This window comes from Pseudophryne corroboree, chromosome 6 (genome assembly GCF_028390025.1).
Source record: "Pseudophryne corroboree isolate aPseCor3 chromosome 6, aPseCor3.hap2, whole genome shotgun sequence".
Lineage (NCBI taxonomy): Eukaryota > Metazoa > Chordata > Amphibia > Anura > Myobatrachidae > Pseudophryne > Pseudophryne corroboree.
The window spans coordinates 98424287-98431588 of NC_086449.1; the positions used below are offsets into that span (position 1 = coordinate 98424287).

A 7302-nucleotide genomic window follows, 5' to 3' on the forward strand; every position below is an offset into this window, starting at 1 on the left:
ATAAATGTAGTGATTACAATTCATATCATCTCTATGTGGTCTATTCAATTGTAAGTGATACCCTTGATCTAGTGAGTGCATATCAGCAGTTGGGGGGCACCAAGAGGCAGGGGCGTAACTCCCAGAGGCAATGGAGAGGCTTGCCTCCAGGCTCCAAGCTCTAAAGGGGCATCTGCATGTTCAGCAGCACCTGTGTTTTTCATAGTGAGATCCAAGTGTGACAGTTCATTGCAGGCTCCCGTCGCTGTAGACTGGCTGAGAGCACTATCTATATAATTCTTGTGTGTTTCTATACGTGAGAAACTGTTATACACACACAATATTTGTTTAACCTTTTTTTAAGGTGGGATCGGTGCAGCAAACTCCAACTTGCCTCTGGGCCACTGGGATGAACTTACGCCCCTGCCGAGAGGAATAGGAGACAGTGGGTACTACTTATTCGGAACCGTGTCAGTAGCACATTTTGCAGGGAGAGAGTCGCTCCTGTGGGGTGTAGTATGATATGCCGGCGGCCAGGCACCCGGCGACCAACATACCAGTGCCGGAAGCCCGACCGCCAGCATACTGACAGCGTGGTGAGCGCAAAGGAGCCCCTTGCAGGCGCACTACGCCCGCCACGCTATTTATTCTCCCTCCAGGGGGGGTCGTGGCCCCCCACGAGGGAGAATATCTGTCGGTATGCCGGGTGTCGGGATTCCGGCGCCGGTATACTGTGCGCCGGGATCCCGACATTCGGCATACTGAAGACCACCCGCTCCTGTGTGCTGGCCTGCGGAGAGTGCAGGGAGGGGTAAGCTAAGCAGCAGCAGTGTCCTCTCTCCCTGCCCCCCTTCCCAGTACTCAAAAAAAAAAAAGGGGGGAAGAAATGTGTCCCGCAATTGAATCCCCTTCTTAATTTATTTTATGCCATTTCAACATTCTTCATCTGACATGTCTCTAGTAACAAAACATATGTTGGCCTACTGGTTGCTATTTTACTTTTTTATTTTTAAAGACATTCAAGTAAAGATAAAACACATGCAATTTGGTGCCGAACTTGTGGATCAATTAGACAGCACAAAAAATTAAAAACTGCGTCCCTGGGTGGGCTTGAACCACCAACCTTTCGGTTAACAGCCGAACGCGCTAACCAATTGCGCCACAGAGACTGCTGATGTAAATTATGGCAGATCACATAGACCTCCACCAACCTGACAGATTATTAGGGCAGACAAGGGGGGTGAGGACAGCTTATTACTTATATTAATAACAGCTCATCTGACATTGCGCACACTGCAGACGTCACAGAGATCTAAGGCATCATCAAGGGTTAATACAGAGGAATGTATATGACTGATAGCACTGAGGAGCTACCATTGTAACCGATGGGAGGGGAGGACAGACCAATACTTCTAATCTAAATATAGGTAACAAGTGACCTGATACTGTATTCTTATCGCTTACACCCAGGGGAGGGGAGGCGGCTCATTACATCTAATATAAACATAGGTAACAGGGCATCTGACACTGTGCTCCTATCACATACACCAGAAGGTAACAGGGCATCTGACACTGTGCTCCCATCACATACACCAGAAGGTAACAGGGCATCTGACACTGTGCTCCCATCACATACACCAGAAGGTAACAGAGCATCTGACACTGTGCCCCTATCACATACACCAGAAGGTAACAGGGCATCTGACACTGCTCCTATCACATACACCAGAAGGTAACAGGGCATCTGACACTGTGCTCCTTTCACATACACCAGAAGGTAACAGGGCATCTGACACTGTGCTCCCATCACATACACCAGAAGGTAACAGAGCATCTGACACTGTGCTCCTTTCACATACACCAGAAGGTAACAGAGCATCTGACACTGTGCTCCTATCACATACACCAGAAGGTAACAGGACATCTGACACTGTGCCCCTATCACATATACCAGAAGGTAACAGGGCATCTGACACTGTGCTCCTATCACATACACCAGAAGGTAACAGGGCATCTGACACTGTGCTCCCATCACATACACCAGAAGGTAACAGGGCATCTGACACTGTGCTCCCATCACATACACCAGAAGGTAACAGGGCATCTGACACTGTGCTCCCATCACATACACCAGAAGGTAACAGAGTATCTGACACTGTGCTCCCATCACATACACCAGAAGGTAACAGGACATCTGACACTGTGCTCCTATCACATACACCAGAAGGTAACAGGGCATCTGATACTGCTCCTATCACATACACCAGAAGGTAACAGGACATCTGACACTGTGCCCCTATCACATATACCAGAAGGTAACAGGGCATCTGACACTGTGCTCCCATCACATACACCAGAAGGTAACAGGGCATCTGACACTGTGCCCCTATCACATACACCAGAAGGTAACAGAGCATCTGACACTGTGCTCCCATCACATACACCAGAAGGTAACAGGACATCTGACACTGTGCCCCTATCACATATACCAGAAGGTAACAGGGCATCTGACACTGTGCTCCCATCACATACACCAGAAGGTAACAGGGCATCTGACACTGTGCCCCTATCACATACACCAGAAGGTAACAGAGCATCTGACACTGTGCTCCCATCACATACACCAGAAGGTAACAGAGCATCTGACACTGTGCTCCTATCACATACACCAGAAGGTAACAGAGCATCTGACACTGTGCTCCCATCACATACACTCTGATCAGGGGAGGGCATCTCATCACTTCTAATGTAAATATAAACAGCAAGCAGTGTGTATAATATATTATATATGTATATTTTATATATATATATATATATATATACACACACACACATACATACATACATACATACATACATACATACACACACAGTTATATATATGGCCGTATACAGTCTGTTATATATACAGAATACTTTTTCCATGGAAGCAGAGTGGCGCAGCGGAAGCGTGCTGGGCCCATAACCCAGAGGTCGATGGATCGAAACCATCCTCTGCTAGAAGTTTTTTTGTTCTTATTTTAATAGTATTTGTTGTGGATGATGCAGCCCCTACTGCAGAATAGTTGTTTCATACATGCTAATTATTATAAAACTGAATGCAGAAGACGTCACACTGTGCACTCTAGGGCACACTGGCAATGCCTCAAGGGTCTGAGCGCACATGTTGTCCTCACACATTACAGCTGCATAGAAGACCATACTTGCCTACTTTTGAAAAGTAGTTTCAGGAAGATCATTGCCCGCATTAACCAATGAGGGTGCGTGTCATGCTGCCCAAGGGGCATGTCTATTCCCACCAGTGGCGTCAGAATGTTTCTAAGTTGGGGGAGCAAGATATCATTTCAGTTTGGTGTCCCTAAATATCTCAATGTCGCCCCTTCTGTGTTATACCTCACAAAAAAAATGGAGAGAGAGACATGGAGAGAGACACATGGAGAGAAACACATGGGGAGAGAGAGAGATGGGGAGAGAGAGGTACCTGGAGAAAGACACATGAGGGTAAATTTACTAAAGCTTCTAAAACAGAGAATTAGTGATGTTGCCCATAGCAACCAATCAGATGCTGTCTATCATTTTCTAAAAGGCAGTAGAGAAATGATAGACAGCATCTGATTGGTTGCTATGGGCAACATCACCAATTCTCTGTTTTAGAAATTTTAGTAAATTTACCCCATGGAGAGCGAAGGAGAGAGCGAGACCTGGAGAGAGAGAGGTATATCATCAGCAGCAGAATGTGTGCCCAGGAGAGCAGTTACCAGGAGGTCTCCAGTTGGAGGTTTGCATTGGCTCTCCAGCCAGGCAGCGGTTCTGCAGGGGCTCTGCCGGGCTCCCAGGCTGTCACTCACATGTAGGCAGTAGTCCAGCAAGCATTTGGTGGCCGTGGGGGGGGGGGGGGGGGGGGGGGGGGGGGGGGGGGGGGTGGGGGGGGGGGGTAGGTAGGCGTGAGGAGGGGAGGATAGGCATTGACAAGGCGGCTGATGCAGGATGGCGTAACTAGAACTTTGTGGTTCCCATAGAAAAATCTTGACAGGGCCTCCCCTGCCCCCCCCCCCCCCCGCCCCCCGCAGTCACTTTAATACCCCTTAGGGGAGCAGGAGAGAGTGAGAAAGACTAAGCAGGTATCAGGGGTAGAGAGAAAGAGAGAGGGGTGCAAGAAAGAGAGGGAGGTTAGAGAGAGAGAGAGAGAGAAGGGGTGTTTCATGGAAAAAGAGGCAATGAGCAAAAGATAGGAGCGAGCGAGAGGGTGTAAAGGTGGGTACACACTAGGTGACGGGGAAATGCTGGCGATGAACGATATAGCGTTACACGCTATAGTGCGTACACACTGATCGTTATCGTTCAACGATACGTAACGTCACCACCGGCTTTCCCGAACATGCAGCTCAGCCCGACATTGACAGGTTAAGCTACATGTCAGCTCAATATTGGTGATTGTTGAACGGCGTGCGGGAGAGCGCATCGTTCATCAATATTGCCCCCATACACACTGGACGATATAAGCCTAAAAATAAACGATAACGACATATGTCATTATAGTTTATTTTTTAGGCTAAAATCGCCTATTGTGTACCCCCCTTAAGGGAGAAAGAAAGCATCAGAGAAAGAGAGAGTGTGTCATGGGGAGAGAGGGAGAGTGTGTCGGGGAGGAAGAGGGTGTCAGAGAGAGCAACATACTGAGAGAGAGAGAGAGAGAGAGAGAGAGACTGTCAAAGGGAGAAGGAGAAAGTGAGAGTGTGTCAGGGAGTGAGGGGAAGAGACAGTGTCAGAGAGGGACAGACAGACAGTGTGAGAGAGAGAGAGAGTGTGCCAGCAGGGAGAGAGAAAGCTAGACACAGCATCAGGGAGAGAGGGAGAAACATTGTCACAGAGAGAGAGTACCAGGGAGAGAGAGACTGTCAGGAAGAAAGTGAGGGAGAGAGTGTCAAAAAGTGAGTGAGGGAGATGATGTCAAAGAGAGAGAGAGAGTATAGGAGGGGACGGAGATACAGTGTCAGGGAAAGAGAGGAGAGGGAGAGTGGCAGAGGGAGGGGGGGGGGGAGCAGCTGGAGATACACTACCTGACTAGTCTACAGCACTGCACTTAATGTCACGCTAAACTCCCAGACCCAGCCTCACCCCCACAGCTATCCTTCACAGTGGGTGGTCCAGGGAGGCCAATGATGCAATCCGCACTGAATCATGTCATCATAGTCTCATCCCTGCTATTCAATTACACTAATCAGGGCACTGAATAGCAGTAACTGTATTGCTGCCCCAGCTGCCCCATGGTCCCGCTGATTGGTAGCTGGGGTCACCAACACCTACATCCCCTTCACCTAGGCCAAGATCCCTTTCGCCGGGAGGACCTTTCCCATAATGCTTTGCAATTGCTGAGGGACTGCTGTGAGAAGAGCCAGGAGGACCCCTGTGCCAGAGTGAGGGCTGCCTGCAGTGGTACCTGACGATCAGGACCCTGCTGCTGGAGGTGATCCCCCTGAGGAGGTGGCGCAGAAGATCCAGCGTGGACCAGAGGAGCTCCGAATGAGTGTGATCCCCCCTACCTGTCTGCAGATGGCTTGCCAGTAGACCCAGAGTGAAGAACAGGGACAGTACAGGCATCGGCTAGGACAGCCTTGCCTGATGAGGACCCAACCCTGGGCTAGTACTACGGTAGAGGCTAGATCCAAGTGGCCTAAGGGACCTTTTCCGTCAGGGGGAGGAGCCACGACACAATGGGGAGGAGCTACGCCAGCGGTACAGTTGGTCTAGTATCCACACCACCAACTATTACCTTTAGTAATTAGGTGGTGAGCGAAGCGAGCCACCGTGCCCGAAGCGTGGCGAGCGAAGCGAGCCCGCGAGGGTACTTTTCGGGTACCTTGTTCGGCCGCAGCTCCTCCCCCTGGTGACGGGTCTCCTCCCCTAGGTACGTCAGAAGGTCCCTTCTCCCACTCCAATATAGAACCAACCCTAGTACTACTGTCCCTACTGTGGAGTTTGAGCATCTGCGGAGCCGCCGCAATGCATATCCGCTGTGGAAGGGGTAGGAGGCGGCCAATGGAGGTATCCGGTATGGGGCCCTTTACACCCCAACGGCTTACGATCATTAGGTTGACAAGACTTAGGTAGACAGCCATTAGGTCGACCACTATTGGCCGACATGCATTAGGTCAACATAGTCAAAATGTCGACATGGTCATTAGGTTGACATGAATAAGGTCGACATGGGTTTTTCATATTTTTTGAACTTTTTCATACTTTACGATCGACGTGGACTAAGATTGGGAACAGTAACCTGAAGCAAGCCATGCAAGGGGACACAGTGCACTAATTGGGGTTCCCCGTCACTTTTACGAAGAAAACGACACCAATAAAAGTAAAAAAACTCATGTCGACCTTTTCCATGTCGACCTAATGACCCATGCCCCACACCGACATCAGTTACATTACACAGCAGGGTTACACACACACACACACACACACACACACACACACACACACACACACACACACACACACACAATGACATCACACCTACATTACACAGCAGGTCTACACACCAACATCACACCTACATTACACAGTAGGGTTACACACCTACCTTATACAGCAGGATGACACACCTATACCCCTTTCACACCGCACAAATAACCCGTTATATTGCCGGGTTGACGAGGGTCACTGTGCGGTGTGAAAGGGGTCACTGCCGAATTCCCGAGTAACCTGATCCAGTATTTCAACCCGGGAATAAAGAAGAGTTATTCCTGGGTCAGGTGCAGTATAAACGAGTTGCCGGGTCGATGTAACCCATGATACGTCTATAGTATAGGGACAGGCGGCGTAGAGACAAGCCCATCTCCTGCATCTATCCCTGTCCCCGATGGCAACTGAAAGGGTCCAATACCGGGTCGCACCTTGGAAGGAAACCGTTTCCAATTCCCAGGTGCGACCTGGCATTGCAATGTGAAAGCAGCATTACTTTACACAGCAGGATTACACAATGACATCACAGCTACCTTACACAGCAGGGCTACATACTGACATCACACCTACATTACACAGCAGGGCTACATACTGACATCACACCTACCTTACACAGCAGGGCTACATACTGACATCACACCTACATTACACAGCAGGGCTACATACTGACATCACACCTACATTACACAGCAGGGCTACACACTGACATCACACCTACATTACACAGCAGGGCTACATACTGACATCACACCTACATTACACAGCAGGGCCACATACTGACATCACACCTACATTACACAGCAGGGCTACACACTGACATCACAGCTACATTACACAGCGGGGCTACATACTGACATC

At 49.4% G+C, this 7302-nt stretch overlaps 2 non-coding genes across 2 annotated transcripts; one reads left to right on the plus strand and one right to left on the minus strand.

Moving 5' to 3' along the window:
- Positions 1-1074: 1074 nt before the first annotated feature.
- On the minus strand, positions 1075-1148 carry TRNAN-GUU (transfer RNA asparagine (anticodon GUU)). The gene has a single exon. It is a non-coding gene; the product is annotated as a tRNA-Asn (tRNA).
- A 1759-nt stretch (positions 1149-2907) lies between these two features.
- TRNAM-CAU (transfer RNA methionine (anticodon CAU)) lies at positions 2908-2979 on the plus strand. Its single transcript has one exon. It is a non-coding gene; the product is annotated as a tRNA-Met (tRNA).
- The last annotated feature ends 4323 nt before the right edge of the window (positions 2980-7302 follow it).